This window comes from Schistocerca serialis, chromosome 1, assembly GCF_023864345.2.
Source record: "Schistocerca serialis cubense isolate TAMUIC-IGC-003099 chromosome 1, iqSchSeri2.2, whole genome shotgun sequence".
NCBI lineage: Eukaryota > Metazoa > Arthropoda > Insecta > Orthoptera > Acrididae > Schistocerca > Schistocerca serialis.
In genome coordinates, this window is record NC_064638.1 from 151509346 (window position 1) to 151532710 (window position 23365).

Genomic DNA, 23365 nt, shown 5'->3' on the forward strand with positions numbered 1-23365 from the left:
CTGTTACATAAATAATGAGTCTTTGATGTAATTGCTTCAGAGAAATATGAAAGTAAGCCTATCAGAAAAGTAACGCGAGGCTTGTAGCACGGGTCATGTCTTGCAGAATCTCTGACATCTGAGCCCATTGCTTGGACAGTGTCCCTTTGGCGCAGAGGATAGCGCGTTGGACTTCTAATCCAAAGGTCGTGGGTTCGATCCCCACAAGGGACGGGCAATTTTTAAAAATATGTGCCGATCACGAGATGGGTATTGACATATGGGTAACCACAAGCGTCTTCAAAAGGTGAAAATTGTTGTGACCTCAGTTCTATACTTAAATATGTTGACCTTACACACACAAGCAAAATTCTCGTAGATCTGTTATCCATGACGCTGTTATGTGTAAATGCTGTACAAACGGAACCATATCTTCACGTGCCTGTTCACGCAAATTTTCTTTCAATGCCCAATTTTTACCTACAGATAGAAATATAGCAATAGAACGCACATTTTGTACAGAAGCAAATACAATGAAGAGTGAAATAAGTTTGTATTACTTCACGAGTCAATGTACGTAATCCCAGTCATGATCTTTAATTCTTCCAGCCCAAGGTGAGAGGGTTTCAGTTTCCTCTGCCACAAGTGAGAAAAGTAGACTGTTTCACAACAAGATATTGTACTATGGGTCCTTAACTGTTCCCATTAAACAATGGCACTCTGTATCTATAGAAACGGCGGCAATTTTCGCTTCAGCACAGGGGGCTTTTATTGGAGACTGTCAGGAGGGGGCTTGCTGGATACATGAAGGGAGAAGACCAGACAGAGATGTCTGACGCTCCGCTGACGCTTGCAGAAAACTACATTAAGTATGATTCCCGCCTATAACTGACGGCGAGAGAGATGCATCATCTGTCCACGTCTCATCGAAACACACTGTCACCAAGCAATGGCTGACGCTTCGAGGACGGCATGAAATTGCCAGGGAGGTGATGCAGCTAACGTTCCTGGTAAATGTGCTAACAGGGCACACACGTCCGTTGGAGTGTATACATATGATGGGGACCGGCTGTGACACAGCAGTCAACCAAAGTCAAAAAATGTGACTAATCATACAGTGTTTCCAGTGTGTCGTTTACCACTTTGTGAGTGGATGCTGTTCTAAAGAGCGTAATTCCCACTTATCTGTAAGCAGCGCACGTGAGCGAATGTAATAGCAGGACTGTGTTACTACGATTGTACAGAGCAACTCTGTCAATACGCAGGTGTTTCAATCAGTAGGGCCATGGTAAATAGAGCGATTCGGAGCGATGTATCGTGTCTGTTACATAAATAATGAGTCTTTGATGTAATTGCTTCAGAGAAATATGAAAGTAAGCCTATCAGAAAAGTAACGCGAGACTTGTAGCACGGGTCATGTCTTGCAGAATCTCTGACATCTGAGCCCGTCGCTTGGACAGTGTCCCTTTGGCGCAGAGGATAGCGCGTTGGACTTCTAATCCAAAGGTCGTGGGTTCGATCCCCACAAGGGACGGGCAATTTTTAAAAATATGTGCCGATCACGAGATGGGTATTGACATATGGGTAACCACAAGCGTCTTCAAAAGGTGAAAATTGTTGTGACCTCAGTTCTATGCTTAAATATGTTGACCTTACACACACAAGCAAAATTCTCGTAGATCTGTTATCCATGACGCTGTTATGTGTAAATGCTGTACAAACGGAACCATATCTTCACGTGCCTGCTCACGCAAATTTTCTTTCAATGCCCAATTTTTACCTACAGATAGAAATATAGCAATAGAACGCACATTTTGTACAGAAGCAAATACAATGAAGAGTGAAATAAGTTTGTATTACTTCACGAGTCAATGTACGTAATCCCAGTCATGATCTTTAATTCTTCCAGCCCAAGGTGAGAGGGTTTCAGTTTCCTCTGCCACAAGTGAGAAAAGTAGACTGTTTCACAACAAGATATTGTACTATGGGTCCTTAACTGTTCCCATTAAACAATGGCACTCTGTATCTATAGAAACGGCGGCAATTTTCGCTTCAGCACAGGGGGCTTTTATTGGAGACTGTCAGGAGGGGGCTTGCTGGATACATGAAGGGAGAAGACCAGACAGAGATGTCTGACGCTCCGCTGACGCTTGCAGAAAACTACATTAAGTATGATTCCCGCCTATAACTGACGGCGAGAGAGATGCATCATCTGTCCACGTCTCATCGAAACACACTGTCACCAAGCAATGGCTGACGCTTCGAGGACGGCATGAAATTGCCAGGGAGGTGATGCAGCTAACGTTCCTGGTAAATGTGCTAACAGGGCACACACGTCCGTTGGAGTGTATACATATGATGGGGACCGGCTGTGACACAGCAGTCAACCAAAGTCAAAAAATGTGACTAATCATACAGTGTTTCCAGTGTGTCGTTTACCACTTTGTGAGTGGATGCTGTTCTAAAGAGCGTAATTCCCACTTATCTGTAAGCAGCGCACGTGAGCGAATGTAATAGCAGGACTGTGTTACTACGATTGTACAGAGCAACTCTGTCAATACGCAGGTGTTTCAATCAGTAGGGCCATGGTAAATAGAGCGATTCGGAGCGATGTATCGTGTCTGTTACATAAATAATGAGTCTTTGATGTAATTGCTTCAGAGAAATATGAAAGTAAGCCTATCAGAAAAGTAACGCGAGACTTGTAGCACGGGTCATGTCTTGCAGAATCTCTGACATCTGAGCCCGTCGCTTGGACAGTGTCCCTTTGGCGCAGAGGATAGCGCGTTGGACTTCTAATCCAAAGGTCGTGGGTTCGATCCCCACAAGGGATGGGCAATTTTTAAAAATATGTGCCGATCACGAGATGGGTATTGACATATGGGTAACCACAAGCGTCTTCAAAATGTGAAAATTGTTGTGACCTCAGTTCTATGCTTAAATATGTTGACCTTACACACACAAGCAAAATTCTCGTAGATCTGTTATCCATGACGCTGTTATGTGTAAATGCTGTACAAACGGAACCATATCTTCACGTGCCTGTTCACGCAAATTTTCTTTCAATGCCCAATTTTTACCTACAGATAGAAATATAGCAATAGAACGCACATTTTGTACAGAAGCAAATACAATGAAGAGTGAAATAAGTTTGTATTACTTCACGAGTCAATGTACGTAATCCCAGTCATGATCTTTAATTCTTCCAGCCCAAGGTGAGAGGGTTTCAGTTTCCTCTGCCACAAGTGAGAAAAGTAGACTGTTTCACAACAAGATATTGTACTATGGGTCCTTAACTGTTCCCATTAAACAATGGCACTCTGTATCTATAGAAACGGCGGCAATTTTCGCTTCAGCACAGGGGGCTTTTATTGGAGACTGTCAGGAGGGGGCTTGCTGGATACATGAAGGGAGAAGACCAGACAGAGATGTCTGACGCTCCGCTGACGCTTGCAGAAAACTACATTAAGTATGATTCCCGCCTATAACTGACGGCGAGAGAGATGCATCATCTGTCCACGTCTCATCGAAACACACTGTCACCAAGCAATGGCTGACGCTTCGAGGACGGCATGAAATTGCCAGGGAGGTGATGCAGCTAACGTTCCTGGTAAATGTGCTAACAGGGCACACACGTCCGTTGGAGTGTATACATATGATGGGGACCGGCTGTGACACAGCAGTCAACCAAAGTCAAAAAATGTGACTAATCATACAGTGTTTCCAGTGTGTCGTTTACCACTTTGTGAGTGGATGCTGTTCTAAAGAGCGTAATTCCCACTTATCTGTAAGCAGCGCACGTGAGCGAATGTAATAGCAGGACTGTGTTACTACGATTGTACAGAGCAACTCTGTCAATACGCAGGTGTTTCAATCAGTAGGGCCATGGTAAATAGAGCGATTCGGAGCGATGTATCGTGTCTGTTACATAAATAATGAGTCTTTGATGTAATTGCTTCAGAGAAATATGAAAGTAAGCCTATCAGAAAAGTAACGCGAGACTTGTAGCACGGGTCATGTCTTGCAGAATCTCTGACATCTGAGCCCGTCGCTTGGACAGTGTCCCTTTGGCGCAGAGGATAGCGCGTTGGACTTCTAATCCAAAGGTCGTGGGTTCGATCCCCACAAGGGACGGGCAATTTTTAAAAATATGTGCCGATCACGAGATGGGTATTGACATATGGGTAACCACAAGCGTCTTCAAAAGGTGAAAATTGTTGTGACCTCAGTTCTATGCTTAAATATGTTGACCTTACACACACAAGCAAAATTCTCGTAGATCTGTTATCCATGACGCTGTTATGTGTAAATGCTGTACAAACGGAACCATATCTTCACGTGCCTGTTCACGCAAATTTTCTTTCAATGCCCAATTTTTACCTACAGATAGAAATATAGCAATAGAACGCACATTTTGTACAGAAGCAAATACAATGAAGAGTGAAATAAGTTTGTATTACTTCACGAGTCAATGTACGTAATCCCAGTCATGATCTTTAATTCTTCCAGCCCAAGGTGAGAGGGTTTCAGTTTCCTCTGCCACAAGTGAGAAAAGTAGACTGTTTCACAACAAGATATTGTACTATGGGTCCTTAACTGTTCCCATTAAACAATGGCACTCTGTATCTATAGAAACGGCGGCAATTTTCGCTTCAGCACAGGGGGCTTTTATTGGAGACTGTCAGGAGGGGGCTTGCTGGATACATGAAGGGAGAAGACCAGACAGAGATGTCTGACGCTCCGCTGACGCTTGCAGAAAACTACATTAAGTATGATTCCCGCCTATAACTGACGGCGAGAGAGATGCATCATCTGTCCACGTCTCATCGAAACACACTGTCACCAAGCAATGGCTGACGCTTCGAGGACGGCATGAAATTGCCAGAGAGGTGATGCAGCTAACGTTCCTGGTAAATGTGCTAACAGGGCACACACGTCCGTTGGAGTGTATACATATGATGGGGACCGGCTGTGACACAGCAGTCAACCAAAGTCAAAAAATGTGACTAATCATACAGTGTTTCCAGTGTGTCGTTTACCACTTTGTGAGTGGATGCTGTTCTAAAGAGCGTAATTCCCACTTATCTGTAAGCAGCGCACGTGAGCGAATGTAATAGCAGGACTGTGTTACTACGATTGTACAGAGCAACTCTGTCAATACGCAGGTGTTTCAATCAGTAGGGCCATGGTAAATAGAGCGATTCGGAGCGATGTATCGTGTCTGTTACATAAATAATGAGTCTTTGATGTAATTGCTTCAGAGAAATATGAAAGTAAGCCTATCAGAAAAGTAACGCGAGACTTGTAGCACGGGTCATGTCTTGCAGAATCTCTGACATCTGAGGCCGTCGCTTGGACAGTGTCCCTTTGGCGCAGAGGATAGCGCGTTGGACTTCTAATCCAAAGGTCGTGGGTTCGATCCCCACAAGGGACGGGCAATTTTTAAAAATATGTGCCGATCACGAGATGGGTATTGACATATGGGTAACCACAAGCGTCTTCAAAAGGTGAAAATTGTTGTGACCTCAGTTCTATGCTTAAATATGTTGACCTTACACACACAAGCAAAATTCTCGTAGATCTGTTATCCATGACGCTGTTATGTGTAAATGCTGTACAAACGGAACCATATCTTCACGTGCCTGTTCACGCAAATTTTCTTTCAATGCCCAATTTTTACCTACAGATAGAAATATAGCAATAGAACGCACATTTTGTACAGAAGCAAATACAATGAAGAGTGAAATAAGTTTGTATTACTTCACGAGTCAATGTACGTAATCCCAGTCATGATCTTTAATTCTTCCAGCCCAAGGTGAGAGGGTTTCAGTTTCCTCTGCCACAAGTGAGAAAAGTAGACTGTTTCACAACAAGATATTGTACTATGGGTCCTTAACTGTTCCCATTAAACAATGGCACTCTGTATCTATAGAAACGGCGGCAATTTTCGCTTCAGCACAGGGGGCTTTAATTGGAGACTGTCAGGAGGGGGCTTGCTGGATACATGAAGGGAGAAGACCAGACAGAGATGTCTGACGCTCCGCTGACGCTTGCAGAAAACTACATTAAGTATGATTCCCGCCTATAACTGACGGCGAGAGAGATGCATCATCTGTCCACGTCTCATCGAAACACACTGTCACCAAGCAATGGCTGACGCTTCGAGGACGGCATGAAATTGCCAGGGAGGTGATGCAGCTAACGTTCCTGGTAAATGTGCTAACAGGGCACACACGTCCGTTGGAGTGTATACATATGATGGGGACCGGCTGTGACACAGCAGTCAACCAAAGTCAAAAAATGTGACTAATCATACAGTGTTTCCAGTGTGTCGTTTACCACTTTGTGAGTGGATGCTGTTCTAAAGAGCGTAATTCCCACTTATCTGTAAGCAGCGCACGTGAGCGAATGTAATAGCAGGACTGTGTTACTACGATTGTACAGAGCAACTCTGTCAATACGCAGGTGTTTCAATCAGTAGGGCCATGGTAAATAGAGCGATTCGGAGCGATGTATCGTGTCTGTTACATAAATAATGAGTCTTTGATGTAATTGCTTCAGAGAAATATGAAAGTAAGCCTATCAGAAAAGTAACGCGAGACTTGTAGCACGGGTCATGTCTTGCAGAATCTCTGACATCTGAGCCCGTCGCTTGGACAGTGTCCCTTTGGCGCAGAGGATAGCGCGTTGGACTTCTAATCCAAAGGTCGTGGGTTCGATCCCCACAAGGGACGGGCAATTTTTAAAAATATGTGCCGATCACGAGATGGGTATTGACATATGGGTAACCACAAACGTCTTCAAAAGGTGAAAATTGTTGTGACCTCAGTTCTATGCTTAAATATGTTGACCTTACACACACAAGCAAAATTCTCGTAGATCTGTTATCCATGACGCTGTTATGTGTAAATGCTGTACAAACGGAACCATATCTTCACGTGCCTGTTCACGCAAATTTTCTTTCAATGCCCAATTTTTACCTACAGATAGAAATATAGCAATAGAACGCACATTTTGTACAGAAGCAAATACAATGAAGAGTGAAATAAGTTTGTATTACTTCACGAGTCAATGTACGTAATCCCAGTCATGATCTTTAATTCTTCCAGCCCAAGGTGAGAGGGTTTCAGTTTCCTCTGCCACAAGTGAGAAAAGTAGACTGTTTCACAACAAGATATTGTACTATGGGTCCTTAACTGTTCCCATTAAACAAATGCACTCTGTATCTATAGAAACGGCGGCAATTTTCGCTTCAGCACAGGGGGCTTTTATTGGAGACTGTCAGGAGGGGGCTTGCTGGATACATGAAGGGAGAAGACCAGACAGAGATGTCTGACGCTCCGCTGACGCTTGCAGAAAACTACATTAAGTATGATTCCCGCCTATAACTGACGGCGAGAGAGATGCATCATCTGTCCACGTCTCATCGAAACACACTGTCACCAAGCAATGGCTGACGCTTCGAGGACGGCATGAAATTGCCAGGGAGGTGATGCAGCTAACGTTCCTGGTAAATGTGCTAACAGGGCACACACGTCCGTTGGAGTGTATACATATGATGGGGACCGGCTGTGACACAGCAGTCAACCAAAGTCAAAAAATGTGACTAATCATACAGTGTTTCCAGTGTGTCGTTTACCACTTTGTGAGTGGATGCTGTTCTAAAGAGCGTAATTCCCACTTATCTGTAAGCAGCGCACGTGAGCGAATGAAATAGCAGGACTGTGTTACTACGATTGTACAGAGCAACTCTGTCAATACGCAGGTGTTTCAATCAGTAGGGCCATGGTAAATAGAGCGATTCGGAGCGATGTATCGTGTCTGTTACATAAATAATGAGTCTTTGATGTAATTGCTTCAGAGAAATATGAAAGTAAGCCTATCAGAAAAGTAACGCGAGGCTTGTAGCACGGGTCATGTCTTGCAGAATCTCTGACATCTGAGCCCGTTGCTTGGACAGTGTCCCTTTGGCGCAGAGGATAGCGCGTTGGACTTCTAATCCAAAGGTCGTGGGTTCGATCCCCACAAGGGACGGGCAATTTTTAAAACTATGTGCTGATCACGAGATGGGTATTGACATATGGGTAACCACAAGCGTCTTCAAAAGGTGAAAATTGTTGTGACCTCAGTTCTATGCTTAAATATGTTGACCTTACACACACAAGCAAAATTCTCGTAGATCTGTTATCCATGACGCTGTTATGTGTAAATGCTGTACAAACGGAACCATATCTTCACGTGCCTGTTCACGCAAATTTTCTTTCAATGCCCAATTTTTACCTACAGATAGAAATATAGCAATAGAACGCACATTTTGTACAGAAGCAAATACAATGAAGAGTGAAATAAGTTTGTATTACTTCACGAGTCAATGTACGTAATCCCAGTCATGATCTTTAATTCTTCCAGCCCAAGGTGAGAGGGTTTCAGTTTCCTCTGCCACAAGTGAGAAAAGTAGACTGTTTCACAACAAGATATTGTACTATGGGTCCTTAACTGTTCCCATTAAACAATGGCACTCTGTATCTATAGAAACGGCGGCAATTTTCGCTTCAGCACAGGGGGCTTTTATTGGAGACTGTCAGGAGGGGGCTTGCTGGATACATGAAGGGAGAAGACCAGACAGAGATGTCTGACGCTCCGCTGACGCTTGCAGAAAACTACATTAAGTATGATTCCCGCCTATAACTGACGGCGAGAGAGATGCATCATCTGTCCACGTCTCATCGAAACACACTGTCACCAAGCAATGGCTGACGCTTCGAGGACGGCATGAAATTGCCAGGGAGGTGATGCAGCTAACGTTCCTGGTAAATGTGCTAACAGGGCACACACGTCCGTTGGAGTGTATACATATGATGGGGACCGGCTGTGACACAGCAGTCAACCAAAGTCAAAAAATGTGACTAATCATACAGTGTTTCCAGTGTGTCGTTTACCACTTTGTGAGTGGATGCTGTTCTAAAGAGCGTAATTCCCACTTATCTGTAAGCAGCGCACGTGAGCGAATGTAATAGCAGGACTGTGTTACTACGATTGTACAGAGCAACTCTGTCAATACGCAGGTGTTTCAATCAGTAGGGCCATGGTAAATAGAGCGATTCGGAGCGATGTATCGTGTCTGTTACATAAATAATGAGTCTTTGATGTAATTGCTTCAGAGAAATATGAAAGTAAGCCTATCAGAAAAGTTACGCGAGACTTGTAGCACGGGTCATGTCTTGCAGAATCTCTGACATCTGAGCCCGTCGTTTGGACAGTGTCCCTTTGGCGCAGAGGATAGCGCGTTGGACTTCTAATCCAAAGGTCGTGGGTTCGATCCCCACAAGGGACGGGCAATTTTTAAAAATATGTGCCGATCACGAGATGGGTAGTGACATATGGGTAACCACAAGCGTCTTCAAAAGGTGAAAATTGTTGTGACCTCAGTTCTATGCTTAAATATGTTGACCTTACACACACAAGCAAAATTCTCGTAGATCTGTTATCCATGACGCTGTTATGTGTAAATGCTGTACAAACGGAACCATATCTTCACGTGCCTGTTCACGCAAATTTTCTTTCAATGCCCAATTTTTACCTACAGATAGAAATATAGCAATAGAACGCACATTTTGTACAGAAGCAAATACAATGAAGAGTGAAATAAGTTTGTATTACTTCACGAGTCAATGTACGTAATCCCAGTCATGATCTTTAATTCTTCCAGCCCAAGGTGAGAGGGTTTCAGTTTCCTCTGCCACAAGTGAGAAAAGTAGACTGTTTCACAACAAGATATTGTACTATGGGTCCTTAACTGTTCCCATTAAACAATGGCACTCTGTATCTATAGAAACGGCGGCAATTTTCGCTTCAGCACAGGGGGCTTTTATTGGAGACTGTCAGGAGGGGGCTTGCTGGATACATGAAGGGAGAAGACCAGACAGAGATGTCTGACGCTCCGCTGACGCTTGCAGAAAACTACATTAAGTATGATTCCCGCCTATAACTGACGGCGAGAGAGATGCATCATCTGTCCACGTCTCATCGAAACACACTGTCACCAAGCAATGGCTGACGCTTCGAGGACGGCATGAAATTGCCAGGGAGGTGATGCAGCTAACGTTCCTGGTAAATGTGCTAACAGGGCACACACGTCCGTTGGAGTGTATACATATGATGGGGACCGGCTGTGACACAGCAGTCAACCAAAGTCAAAAAATGTGACTAATCATACAGTGTTTCCAGTGTGTCGTTTACCACTTTGTGAGTGGATGCTGTTCTAAAGAGCGTAATTCCCACTTATCTGTAAGCAGCGCACGTGAGCGAATGTAATAGCAGGACTGTGTTACTACGATTGTACAGAGCAACTCTGTCAATACGCAGGTGTTTCAATCAGTAGGGCCATGGTAAATAGAGCGATTCGGAGCGATGTATCGTGTCTGTTACATAAATAATGAGTCTTTGATGTAATTGCTTCAGAGAAATATGAAAGTAAGCCTATCAGAAAAGTAACGCGAGACTTGTAGCACGGGTCATGTCTTGCAGAATCTCTGACATCTGAGCCCGTCGCTTGGACAGTGTCCCTTTGGCGCAGAGGATAGCGCGTTGGACTTCTAATCCAAAGGTCGTGGGTTCGATCCCCACAAGGGACGGGCAATTTTTAAAAATATGTGCCGATCACGAGATGGGTATTGACATATGGGTAACCACAAGCGTCTTCAAAAGGTGAAAATTGTTGTGACCTCAGTTCTATGCTTAAATATGTTGACCTTACACACACAAGCAAAATTCTCGTAGATCTGTTATCCATGACGCTGTTATGTGTAAATGCTGTACAAACGGAACCATATCTTCACGTGCCTGTTCACGCAAATTTTCTTTCAATGCCCAATTTTTACCTACAGATAGAAATATAGCAATAGAACGCACATTTTGTGCAGAAGCAAATACAATGAAGAGTGAAATAAGTTTGTATTACTTCACGAGTCAATGTACGTAATCCCAGTCATGATCTTTAATTCTTCCAGCCCAAGGTGAGAGGGTTTCAGTTTCCTCTGCCACAAGTGAGAAAAGTAGACTGTTTCACAACAAGATATTGTACTATGGGTCCTTAACTGTTCCCATTAAACAATGGCACTCTGTATCTATAGAAACGGCGGCAATTTTCGCTTCAGCACAGGGGGCTTTTATTGGAGACTGTCAGGAGGGGGCTTGCTGGATACATGAAGGGAGAAGACCAGACAGAGATGTCTGACGCTCCGCTGACGCTTGCAGAAAACTACATTAAGTATGATTCCCGCCTATAACTGACGGCGAGAGAGATGCATCATCTGTCCACGTCTCATCGAAACACACTGTCACCAAGCAATGGCTGACGCTTCGAGGACGGCATGAAATTGCCAGGGAGGTGATGCAGCTAACGTTCCTGGTAAATGTGCTAACAGGGCACACACGTCCGTTGGAGTGTATACATATGATGGGGACCGGCTGTGACACAGCAGTCAACCAAAGTCAAAAAATGTGACTAATCATACAGTGTTTCCAGTGTGTCGTTTACCACTTTGTGAGTGGATGCTGTTCTAAAGAGCGTAATTCCCACTTATCTGTAAGCAGCGCACGTGAGTGAATGTAATAGCAGGACTGTGTTACTACGATTGTACAGAGCAACTCTGTCAATACGCAGGTGTTTCAATCAGTAGGGCCATGGTAAATAGAGCGATTCGGAGCGATGTATCGTGTCTGTTACATAAATAATGAGTCTTTGATGTAATTGCTTCAGAGAAATATGAAAGTAAGCCTATCAGAAAAGTAACGCGAGGCTTGTAGCACGGGTCATGTCTTGCAGAATCTCTGACATCTGAGCCCATTGCTTGGACAGTGTCCCTTTGGCGCAGAGGATAGCGCGTTGGACTTCTAATCCAAAGGTCGTGGGTTCGATCCCCACAAGGGACGGGCAATTTTTAAAAATATGTGCCGATCACGAGATGGGTATTGACATATGGGTAACCACAAGCGTCTTCAAAAGGTGAAAATTGTTGTGACCTCAGTTCTATGCTTAAATATGTTGACCTTACACACACAAGCAAAATTCTCGTAGATCTGTTATCCATGACGCTGTTATGTGTAAATGCTGTACAAACGGAACCATATCTTCACGTGCCTGTTCACGCAAATTTTCTTTCAATGCCCAATTTTTACCTACAGATAGAAATATAGCAATAGAACGCACATTTTGTACAGAAGCAAATACAATGAAGAGTGAAATAAGTTTGTATTACTTCACGAGTCAATGTACGTAATCCCAGTCATGATCTTTAATTCTTCCAGCCCAAGGTGAGAGGGTTTCAGTTTCCTCTGCCACAAGTGAGAAAAGTAGACTGTTTCACAACAAGATATTGTACTATGGGTCCTTAACTGTTCCCATTAAACAATGGCACTCTGTATCTATAGAAACGGCGGCAATTTTCGCTTCAGCACAGGGGGCTTTTATTGGAGACTGTCAGGAGGGGGCTTGCTGGATACATGAAGGGAGAAGACCAGACAGAGATGTCTGACGCTCCGCTGACGCTTGCAGAAAACTACATTAAGTATGATTCCCGCCTATAACTGACGGCGAGAGAGATGCATCATCTGTCCACGTCTCATCGAAACACACTGTCACCAAGCAATGGCTGACGCTTCGAGGACGGCATGAAATTGCCAGGGAGGTGATGCAGCTAACGTTCCTGGTAAATGTGCTAACAGGGCACACACGTCCGTTGGAGTGTATACATATGATGGGGACCGGCTGTGACACAGCAGTCAACCAAAGTCAAAAAATGTGACTAATCATACAGTGTTTCCAGTGTGTCGTTTACCACTTTGTGAGTGGATGCTGTTCTAAAGAGCGTAATTCCCACTTATCTGTAAGCAGCGCACGTGAGCGAATGTAATAGCAGGACTGTGTTACTACGATTGTACAGAGCAACTCTGTCAATACGCAGGTGTTTCAATCAGTAGGGCCATGGTAAATAGAGCGATTCGGAGCGATGTATCGTGTCTGTTACATAAATAATGAGTCTTTGATGTAATTGCTTCAGAGAAATATGAAAGTAAGCCTATCAGAAAAGTAACGCGAGACTTGTAGCACGGGTCATGTCTTGCAGAATCTCTGACATCTGAGCCCGTCGCTTGGACAGTGTCCCTTTGGCGCAGAGGATAGCGCGTTGGACTTCTAATCCAAAGGTCGTGGGTTCGATCCCCACAAGGGACGGGCAATTTTTAAAAATATGTGCCGATCACGAGATGGGTATTGACATATGGGTAACCACAAGCGTCTTCAAAAGGTGAAAATTGTTGTGACCTCAGTTCTATGCTTAAATATGTTGACCTTACACACACAAGCAAAATTCTCGTAGATCTGTTATCCATGACGCTGTTATGTGTAAATGCTGTACAAACGGAACCATATCTTCACGTGCCTGTTCACGCAAATTTTCTTTCAATGCCCAATTTTTACCTACAGATAGAAATATAGCAATAGAACGCACATTTTGTACAGAAGCAAATACAATGAAGAGTGAAATAAGTTTGTATTACTTCACGAGTTAATATACGTAATCCCAGTCATGATCTTTAATTCTTCCAGCCCAAGGTGAGAGGGTTTCAGTTTCCTCTGCCACAAGTGAGAAAAGTAGACTGTTTCACAACAAGATATTGTACTATGGGTCCTTAACTGTTCCCATTAAACAATGGCACTCTGTATCTATAGAAACGGCGGCAATTTTCGCTTCTGCACAGGGGGCTTTTATTGGAGACTGTCAGGAGGGGGCTTGCTGGATACATGAAGGGAGAAGACCAGACAGAGATGTCTGACGCTCCGCTGACGCTTGCAGAAAACTACATTAAGTATGATTCCCGCCTATAACTGACGGCGAGAGAGATGCATCATCTGTCCACGTCTCATCGAAACACACTGTCACCAAGCAATGGCTGACGCTTCGAGGACGGCATGAAATTGCCAGAGAGGTGATGCAGCTAACGTTCCTGGTAAATGTGCTAACAGGGCACACACGTCCGTTGGAGTGTATACATATGATGGGGACCGGCTGTGACACAGCAGTCAACCAAAGTCAAAAAATGTGACTAATCATACAGTGTTTCCAGTGTGTCGTTTACCACTTTGTGAGTGGATGCTGTTCTAAAGAGCGTAATTCCCACTTATCTGTAAGCAGCGCACGTGAGCGAATGTAATAGCAGGACTGTGTTACTACGATTGTACAGAGCAACTCTGTCAATACGCAGGTGTTTCAATCAGTAGGGCCATGGTAAATAGAGCGATTCGGAGCGATGTATCGTGTCTGTTACATAAATAATGAGTCTTTGATGTAATTGCTTCAGAGAAATATGAAAGTAAGCCTATCAGAAAAGTAACGCGAGACTTGTAGCACGGGTCATGTCTTGCAGAATCTCTGACATCTGAGGCCGTCGCTTGGACAGTGTCCCTTTGGCGCAGAGGATAGCGCGTTGGACTTCTAATCCAAAGGTCGTGGGTTCGATCCCCACAAGGGACGGGCAATTTTTAAAAATATGTGCCGATCACGAGATGGGTATTGACATATGGGTAACCACAAGCGTCTTCAAAAGGTGAAAATTGTTGTGACCTCAGTTCTATGCTTAAATATGTTGACCTTACACACACAAGCAAAATTCTCGTAGATCTGTTATCCATGACGCTGTTATGTGTAAATGCTGTACAAACGGAACCATATCTTCACGTGCCTGTTCACGCAAATTTTCTTTCAATGCCCAATTTTTACCTACAGATAGAAATATAGCAATAGAACGCACATTTTGTACAGAAGCAAATACAATGAAGAGTGAAATAAGTTTGTATTACTTCACGAGTCAATGTACGTAATCCCAGTCATGATCTTTAATTCTTCCAGCCCAAGGTGAGAGGGTTTCAGTTTCCTCTGCCACAAGTGAGAAAAGTAGACTGTTTCACAACAAGATATTGTACTATGGGTCCTTAACTGTTCCCATTAAACAATGGCACTCTGTATCTATAGAAACGGCGGCAATTTTCGCTTCAGCACAGGGGGCTTTTATTGGAGACTGTCAGGAGGGGGCTTGCTGGATACATGAAGGGAGAAGACCAGACAGAGATGTCTGACGCTCCGCTGACGCTTGCAGAAAACTACATTAAGTATGATTCCCGCCTATAACTGACGGCGAGAGAGATGCATCATCTGTCCACGTCTCATCGAAACACACTGTCACCAAGCAATGGCTGACGCTTCGAGGACGGCATGAAATTGCCAGGGAGGTGATGCAGCTAACGTTCCTGGTAAATGTGCTAACAGGGCACACACGTCCGTTGGAGTGTATACATATGATGGGGACCGGCTGTGACACAGCAGTCAACCAAAGTCAAAAAATGTGACTAATCATACAGTGTTTCCAGTGTGTCGTTTACCACTTTGTGAGTGGATGCTGTTCTAAAGAGCGTAATTCCCACTTATCTGTAAGCAGCGCACGTGAGCGAATGTAATAGCAGGACTGTGTTACTACGATTGTACAGAGCAACTCTGTCAATACGCAGGTGTTTCAATCAGTAGGGCCATGGTAAATAGAGCGATTCGGAGCGATGTATCGTGTCTGTTACATAAATAATGAGTCTTTGATGTAATTGCTTCAGAGAAATATGAAAGTAAGCCTATCAGAAAAGTAACGCGAGACTTGTAGCACGGGTCATGTCTTGCAGAATCTCTGACATCTGAGCCCGTTGCTTGGACAGTGTCCCTTTGGCGCAGAGGATAGCGCGTTGGACTTCTAATCCAAAGGTCGTGGGTTCGATCCCCACAAGGGACGGGCAATTTTTAAAAATATGTGCTGATCACGAGATGGGTATTGACATATGGGTAACCACAAGCGTCTTCAAAAGGTGAAAATTGTTGTGACCTCAGTTCTATGCTTAAATATGTTGACCTTACACACACAAGCAAAATTCTCGTAGATCTGTTATCCATGACGCTGTTATGTGTAAATGCTGTACAAACGGAACCATATCTTCACGTGCCTGTTCACGCAAATTTTCTTTCAATGCCCAATTTTTACCTACAGATAGAAATATAGCAATAGAACGCACATTTTGTACAGAAGCAAATACAATGAAGAGTGAAATAAGTTTGTATTACTTCACGAGTCAATGTACGTAATCCCAGTCATGATCTTTAATTCTTCCAGCCCAAGGTGAGAGGGTTTCAGTTTCCTCTGCCACAAGTGAGAAAAGTAGACTGTTTCACAACAAGATATTGTACTATGGGTCCTTAACTGTTCCCATTAAACAATGGCACTCTGTATCTATAGAAACGGCGGCAATTTTCGCTTCAGCACAGGGGGCTTTTATTGGAGACTGTCAGGAGGGGGCTTGCTGGATACATGAAGGGAGAAGACCAGACAGAGATGTCTGACGCTCCGCTGACGCTTGCAGAAAACTACATTAAGTATGATTCCCGCCTATAACTGACGGCGAGAGAGATGCATCATCTGTCCACGTCTCATCGAAACACACTGTCACCAAGCAATGGCTGACGCTTCGACGACGGCATGAAATTGCCAGGGAGGTGATGCAGCTAACGTTCCTGGTAAATGTGCTAACAGGGCACACACGTCCGTTGGAGTGTATACATATGATGGGGACCGGCTGTGACACAGCAGTCAACCAAAGTCAAAAAATGTGACTAATCATACAGTGTTTCCAGTGTGTCGTTTACCACTTTGTGAGTGGATGCTGTTCTAAAGAGCGTAATTCCCACTTATCTGTAAGCAGCGCACGTGAGCGAATGTAATAGCAGGACTGTGTTACTACGATTGTACAGAGCAACTCTGTCAATACGCAGGTGTTTCAATCAGTAGGGCCATGGTAAATAGAGCGATTCGGAGCGATGTATCGTGTCTGTTACATAAATAATGAGTCTTTGATGTAATTGCTTCAGAGAAATATGAAAGTAAGCCTATCAGAAAAGTAACGCGAGACTTGTAGCACGGGTCATGTCTTGCAGAATCTCTGACATCTGAGCCCGTCGCTTGGACAGTGTCCCTTTGGCGCAGAGGATAGCGCGTTGGACTTCTAATCCAAAGGACGTGGGTTCGATCCCCACAAGGGACAGGCAATTTTTAAAAATATGTGCCGATCACGAGATGGGTATTGACATATGGGTAACCACAAGCGTCTTCAAAAGGTGAAAATTGTTGTGACCTCAGTTCTATGCTTAAATATGTTGACCTTACACACACAAGCAAAATTCTCGTAGATCTGTTATCCATGACGCTGTTATGTGTAAATGCTGTACAAACGGAACCATATCTTCACGTGCCTGTTCACGCAAATTTTCTTTCAATGCCCAATTTTTACCTACAGATAGAAATATAGCAATAGAACGCACATTTTGTACAGAAGCAAATACAATGAAGAGTGAAATAAGTTTGTATTACTTCACGAGTCAATGTACGTAATCCCAGTCATGATCTTTAATTCTTCCAGCCCAAGGTGAGAGGGTTTAGGTTTCCTCTGCCACAAGTGAGAAAAGTAGACTGTTTCACAACAAGATATTGTACTATGGGTCCTTAACTGTTCCCATTAAACAATGGCACTCTGTATCTATAGAAACGGCGGCAATTTTCGCTTCAGCACAGGGGGCTTTTATTGGAGACTGTCAGGAGGGGGCTTGCTGGATACATGAAGGGAGAAGACCAGACAGAGATGTCTGACGCTCCGCTGACGCTTGCAGAAAACTACATTAAGTATGATTCCCGCCTATAACTGACGGCGAGAGAGATGCATCATCTGTCCACGTCTCATCGAAACACACTGTCACCAAGCAATGGCTGACGCTTCGAGGACGGCATGAAATTGCCAGGGAGGTGATGCAGCTAACGTTCCTGGTAAATGTGCTAACAGGGCACACACGTCCGTTGGAGTGTATACATATGATGGGGACCGGCTGTGACACAGCAGTCAACCAAAGTCAAAAAATGTGACTAATCATACAGTGTTTCCAGTGTGTCGTTTACCACTTTGTGAGTGGATGCTGTTCTAAAGAGCGTAATTCCCACTTATCTGTAAGCAGCGCACGTGAGCGAATGTAATAGCAGGACTGTGTTACTACGATTGTACAGAGCAACTCTGTCAATACGCAGGTGTTTCAATCAGTAGGGCCATGGTAAATAGAGCGATTCGGAGCGATGTATCGTGTCTGTTACATAAATAATGAGTCTTTGATGTAATTGCTTCAGAGAAATATGAAAGTAAGCCTATCAGAAAAGTAACGCGAGACTTGTAGCACGGGTCATGTCTTGCAGAATCTCTGACATCTGAGCCCGTCGCTTGGACAGTGTCCCTTTGGCGCAGAGGATAGCGCGTTGGACTTCTAATCCAAAGGTCGTGGGTTCGATCCCCACAAGGGACGGGCAGTTTTTAAAAATATGTGCCGATCACGAGATGGGTATTGACATATGGGTAACCACAAGCGTCTTCAAAAGGTGAAAATTGTTGTGACCTCAGTTCTATGCTTAAATATGTTGACCTTACACACACAAGCAAAATTCTCGTAGATCTGTTATCCATGACGCTGTTATGTGTAAATGCTGTACAAACGGAACCATATCTTCACGTGCCTGTTCACGCAAATTTTCTTTCAATGCCCAATTTTTACCTACAGATAGAAATATAGCAATAGAACGCACATTTTGTACAGAAGCAAATACAATGAAGAGTGAAATAAGTTTGTATTACTTCACGAGTCAATGTACGTAATCCCAGTCATGATCTTTAATTCTTCCAGCCCAAGGTGAGAGGGTTTCAGTTTCCTCTGCCACAAGTGAGAAAAGTAGACTGTTTCACAACAAGATATTGTACTATGGGTCCTTAACTGTTCCCATTAAACAATGGCACTCTGTATCTATAGAAACGGCGGCAATTTTCGCTTCAGCACAGGGGGCTTTTATTGGAGACTGTCAGGAGGGGGCTTGCTGGATACATGAAGGGAGAAGACCAGACAGAGATGTCTGACGCTCCGCTGACGCTTGCAGAAAACTACATTAAGTATGATTCCCGCCTATAACTGACGGCGAGAGAGATGCATCATCTGTCCACGTCTCATCGAAACACACTGTCACCAAGCAATGGCTGACGCTTCGAGGACGGCATGAAATTGCCAGGGAGGTGATGCAGCTAACGTTCCTGGTAAATGTGCTAACAGGGCACACACGTCCGTTGGAGTGTATACATATGATGGGGACCGGCTGTGACACAGCAGTCAACCAAAGTCAAAAAATGTGACTAATCATACAGTGTTTCCAGTGTGTCGTTTACCACTTTGTGAGTGGATGCTGTTCTAAAGAGCGTAATTCCCACTTATCTGTAAGCAGCGCACGTGAGCGAATGTAATAGCAGGACTGTGTTACTACGATTGTACAGAGCAACTCTGTCAATACGCAGGTGTTTCAATCAGTAGGGCCATGGTAAATAGAGCGATTCGGAGCGATGTATCGTGTCTGTTACATAAATAATGAGTCTTTGATGTAATTGCTTCAGAGAAATATGAAAGTAAGCCTATCAGAAAAGTAACGCGAGACTTGTAGCACGGGTCATGTCTTGCAGAATCTCTGACATCTGAGCCCGTTGCTTGGACAGTGTCCCTTTGGCGCAGAGGACAGCGCATTGGACTTCTAATCCAAAGGTCGTGGGTTCGATCCCCACAAGGGACGGGCAATTTTTAAAAATATGTGCCGATCACGAGATGGGTATTGACATATGGGTAACCACAAGCGTCTTCAAAAGGTGAAAATTGTTGTGACCTCAGTTCTATGCTTAAATATGTTGACCTTACACACACAAGCAAAATTCTCGTAGATCTGTTATCCATGACGCTGTTATGTGTAAATGCTGTACAAACGGAACCATATCTTCACGTGCCTGTTCACGCAAATTTTCTTTCAATGCCCAATTTTTACCTACAGATAGAAATATAGCAATAGAACGCACATTTTGTACAGAAGCAAATACAATGAAGAGTGAAATAAGTTTGTATTACTTCACGAGTCAATGTACGTAATCCCAGTCATGATCTTTAATTCTTCCAGCCCAAGGTGAGAGGGTTTCAGTTTCCTCTGCCACAAGTGAGAAAAGTAGACTGTTTCACAACAAGATATTGTACTATGGGTCCTTAACTGTTCCCATTAAACAATGGCACTCTGTATCTATAGAAACGGCGGCAATTTTCGCTTCAGCACAGGGGGCTTTTATTGGAGACTGTCAGGAGGGGGCTTGCTGGATACATGAAGGGAGAAGACCAGACAGAGATGTCTGACGCTCCGCTGACGCTTGCAGAAAACTACATTAAGTATGATTCCCGCCTATAACTGACGGCGAGAGAGATGCATCATCTGTCCACGTCTCATCGAAACACACTGTCACCAAGCAATGGCTGACGCTTCGACGACGGCATGAAATTGCCAGGGAGGTGATGCAGCTAACGTTCCTGGTAAATGTGCTAACAGGGCACACACGTCCGTTGGAGTGTATACATATGATGGGGACCGGCTGTGACACAGTAGTCAACCAAAGTCAAAAAATGTGACTAATCATACAGTGTTTCCAGTGTGTCGTTTACCACTTTGTGAGTGGATGCTGTTCTAAAGAGCGTAATTCCCACTTATCTGTAAGCAGCGCACGTGAGCGAATGTAATAGCAGGACTGTGTTACTACGATTGTACAGAGCAACTCTGTCAATACGCAGGTGTTTCAATCAGTAGGGCCATGGTAAATAGAGCGATTCGGAGCGATGTATCGTGTCTGTTACATAAATAATGAGTCTTTGATGTAATTGCTTCAGAGAAATATGAAAGTAAGCCTATCAGAAAAGTAACGCGAGACATGTAGCACGGGTCATGTCTTGCAGAATCTCTGACATCTGAGCCCGTCGCTTGGACAGTGTCCCTTTGGCGCAGAGGATAGCGCGTTGGACTTCTAATCCAAAGGTCGTGGGTTCGATCCCCACAAGGGACGGGCAATTTTTAAAAATATGTGCCGATCACGAGATGGGTATTGACATATGGGTAACCACAAGCGTCTTCAAAAGGTGAAAATTGTTGTGACCTCAGTTCTATGCTTAAATATGTTGACCTTACACACACAAGCAAAATTCTCGTAGATCTGTTATCCATGACGCTGTTATGTGTAAATGCTGTACAAACGGAACCATATCTTCACGTGCCTGTTCACGCAAATTTTCTTTCAATGCCCAATTTTTACCTACAGATAGAAATATAGCAATAGAACGCACATTTTGTACAGAAGCAAATACAATGAAGAGTGAAATAAGTTTGTATTACTTCACGAGTCAATGTACGTAATCCCAGTCATGATCTTTAATTCTTCCAGCCCAAGGTGAGAGGGTTTCAGTTTCCTCTGCCACAAGTGAGAAAAGTAGACTGTTTCACAACAAGATATTGTACTATGGGTCCTTAACTGTTCCCATTAAACAATGGCACTCTGTATCTATAGAAACGGCGGCAATTTTCGCTTCAGCACAGGGGGCTTTTATTGGAGACTGTCAGGAGGGGGCTTGCTGGATACATGAAGGGAGAAGACCAGACAGAGATGTCTGACGCTCCGCTGACGCTTGCAGAAAACTACATTAAGTATGATTCCCGCCTATAACTGACGGCGAGAGAGATGCATCATCTGTCCACGTCTCATCGAAACACACTGTCACCAAGCAATGGCTGACGCTTCGACGACGGCATGAAATTGCCAGGGAGGTGATGCAGCTAACGTTCCTGGTAAATGTGCTAACAGGGCACACACGTCCGTTGGAGTGTATACATATGATGGGGACCGGCTGTGACACAGCAGTCAACCAAAGTCAAAAAATGTGACTAATCATACAGTGTTTCCAGTGTGTCGTTTACCACTTTGTGAGTGGATGCTGTTCTAAAGAGCGTAATTCCCACTTATCTGTAAGCAGCGCACGTGAGCGAATGTAATAGCAGGACTGTGTTACTACGATTGTACAGAGCAACTCTGTCAATACGCAGGTGTTTCAATCAGTAGGGCCATGGTAAATAGAGCGATTCGGAGCGATGTATCGTGTCTGTTACATAAATAATGAGTCTTTGATGTAATTGCTTCAGAGAAATATGAAAGTAAGCCTATCAGAAAAGTAACGCGAGACATGTAGCACGGGTCATGTCTTGCAGAATCTCTGACATCTGAGCCCGTCACTTGGACAGTGTCCCTTTGGCGCAGAGGATAGCGCGTTGGACTTCTAATCCAAAGGTCGTGGGTTCGATCCCCACAAGGGACGGGCAATTTTTAAAAATATGTGCCGATCACGAGATGGGTATTGACATATGGGTAACCACAAGCGTCTTCAAAAGGTGAAAATTGTTGTGACCTCAGTTCTATGCTTAAATATGTTGACCTTACACACACAAGCAAAATTCTCGTAGATCTGTTATCCATGACGCTGTTATGTGTAAATGCTGTACAAACGGAACCATATCTTCACGTGCCTGTTCACGCAAATTTTCTTTCAATGCCCAATTTTTACCTACAGATAGAAATATAGCAATAGAACGCACATTTTGTACAGAAGCAAATACAATGAAGAGTGAAATAAGTTTGTATTACTTCACGAGTCAATGTACGTAATCCCAGTCATGATCTTTAATTCTTCCAGCCCAAGGTGAGAGTGTTTCAGTTTCCTCTGCCACAAGTGAGAAAAGTAGACTGTTTCACAACAAGATATTGTACTATGGGTCCTTAACTGTTCCCATTAAACAATGGCACTCTGTATCTATAGAAACGGCGGCAATTTTCGCTTCAGCACAGGGGGCTTTTATTGGAGACTGTCAGGAGGGGGCTTGCTGGATACATGAAGGGAGAAGACCAGACAGAGATGTCTGACGCTCCGCTGACGCTTGCAGAAAACTACATTAAGTATGATTCCCGCCTATAACTGACGGCGAGAGAGATGCATCATCTGTCCACGTCTCATCGAAACACACTGTCACCAAGCAATGGCTGACGCTTCGAGGACGGCATGAAATTGCCAAGGAGGTGATGCAGCTAACGTTCCTGGTAAATGTGCTAACAGGGCACACACGTCCGTTGGAGTGTATACATATGATGGGGACCGGCTGTGACACAGCAGTCAACCAAAGTCAAAAAATGTGACTAATCATACAGTGTTTCCAGTGTGTCGTTTACCACTTTGTGAGTGGATGCTGTTCTAAAGAGCGTAATTCCCACTTATCTGTAAGCAGCGCACTTGAGCAAATGTAATAGCAGGACTGTGTTACTACGATTGTACAGAGCAACTCTGTCAATACGCAGGTGTTTCAATCAGTAGGGCCA

At 44.0% G+C, this 23365-nt stretch overlaps 18 non-coding genes across 18 annotated transcripts; all 18 read left to right on the forward strand.

The window, feature by feature from the left end:
- Positions 1 to 140: 140 nt before the first annotated feature.
- On the forward strand, positions 141 to 213 carry Trnar-ucu (transfer RNA arginine (anticodon UCU)). Its single transcript has one exon. It is a non-coding gene; the product is annotated as a tRNA-Arg (tRNA).
- Positions 214 to 1440: 1227 nt separating this feature from the next.
- Trnar-ucu (transfer RNA arginine (anticodon UCU)) lies at positions 1441 to 1513 on the forward strand. Its single transcript has one exon. It is a non-coding gene; the product is annotated as a tRNA-Arg (tRNA).
- Positions 1514 to 2740: 1227 nt separating this feature from the next.
- On the forward strand, positions 2741 to 2813 carry Trnar-ucu (transfer RNA arginine (anticodon UCU)). The gene has a single exon. It is a non-coding gene; the product is annotated as a tRNA-Arg (tRNA).
- Positions 2814 to 4040: 1227 nt separating this feature from the next.
- On the forward strand, positions 4041 to 4113 carry Trnar-ucu (transfer RNA arginine (anticodon UCU)). The gene has a single exon. It is a non-coding gene; the product is annotated as a tRNA-Arg (tRNA).
- A 1227-nt stretch (positions 4114 to 5340) lies between these two features.
- Trnar-ucu (transfer RNA arginine (anticodon UCU)) lies at positions 5341 to 5413 on the forward strand. The gene has a single exon. It is a non-coding gene; the product is annotated as a tRNA-Arg (tRNA).
- A 1227-nt stretch (positions 5414 to 6640) lies between these two features.
- Trnar-ucu (transfer RNA arginine (anticodon UCU)) lies at positions 6641 to 6713 on the forward strand. The gene has a single exon. It is a non-coding gene; the product is annotated as a tRNA-Arg (tRNA).
- Positions 6714 to 7940: 1227 nt separating this feature from the next.
- Trnar-ucu (transfer RNA arginine (anticodon UCU)) lies at positions 7941 to 8013 on the forward strand. The gene has a single exon. It is a non-coding gene; the product is annotated as a tRNA-Arg (tRNA).
- Positions 8014 to 9240: 1227 nt separating this feature from the next.
- On the forward strand, positions 9241 to 9313 carry Trnar-ucu (transfer RNA arginine (anticodon UCU)). Its single transcript has one exon. It is a non-coding gene; the product is annotated as a tRNA-Arg (tRNA).
- A 1227-nt stretch (positions 9314 to 10540) lies between these two features.
- On the forward strand, positions 10541 to 10613 carry Trnar-ucu (transfer RNA arginine (anticodon UCU)). Its single transcript has one exon. It is a non-coding gene; the product is annotated as a tRNA-Arg (tRNA).
- A 1227-nt stretch (positions 10614 to 11840) lies between these two features.
- Trnar-ucu (transfer RNA arginine (anticodon UCU)) lies at positions 11841 to 11913 on the forward strand. Its single transcript has one exon. It is a non-coding gene; the product is annotated as a tRNA-Arg (tRNA).
- A 1227-nt stretch (positions 11914 to 13140) lies between these two features.
- On the forward strand, positions 13141 to 13213 carry Trnar-ucu (transfer RNA arginine (anticodon UCU)). Its single transcript has one exon. It is a non-coding gene; the product is annotated as a tRNA-Arg (tRNA).
- A 1227-nt stretch (positions 13214 to 14440) lies between these two features.
- Positions 14441 to 14513, forward strand: Trnar-ucu (transfer RNA arginine (anticodon UCU)). The gene has a single exon. It is a non-coding gene; the product is annotated as a tRNA-Arg (tRNA).
- A 1227-nt stretch (positions 14514 to 15740) lies between these two features.
- Positions 15741 to 15813, forward strand: Trnar-ucu (transfer RNA arginine (anticodon UCU)). The gene has a single exon. It is a non-coding gene; the product is annotated as a tRNA-Arg (tRNA).
- Positions 15814 to 17040: 1227 nt separating this feature from the next.
- Positions 17041 to 17113, forward strand: Trnar-ucu (transfer RNA arginine (anticodon UCU)). Its single transcript has one exon. It is a non-coding gene; the product is annotated as a tRNA-Arg (tRNA).
- A 1227-nt stretch (positions 17114 to 18340) lies between these two features.
- Trnar-ucu (transfer RNA arginine (anticodon UCU)) lies at positions 18341 to 18413 on the forward strand. Its single transcript has one exon. It is a non-coding gene; the product is annotated as a tRNA-Arg (tRNA).
- Positions 18414 to 19640: 1227 nt separating this feature from the next.
- Positions 19641 to 19713, forward strand: Trnar-ucu (transfer RNA arginine (anticodon UCU)). Its single transcript has one exon. It is a non-coding gene; the product is annotated as a tRNA-Arg (tRNA).
- A 1227-nt stretch (positions 19714 to 20940) lies between these two features.
- Positions 20941 to 21013, forward strand: Trnar-ucu (transfer RNA arginine (anticodon UCU)). The gene has a single exon. It is a non-coding gene; the product is annotated as a tRNA-Arg (tRNA).
- A 1227-nt stretch (positions 21014 to 22240) lies between these two features.
- Positions 22241 to 22313, forward strand: Trnar-ucu (transfer RNA arginine (anticodon UCU)). The gene has a single exon. It is a non-coding gene; the product is annotated as a tRNA-Arg (tRNA).
- The last annotated feature ends 1052 nt before the right edge of the window (positions 22314 to 23365 follow it).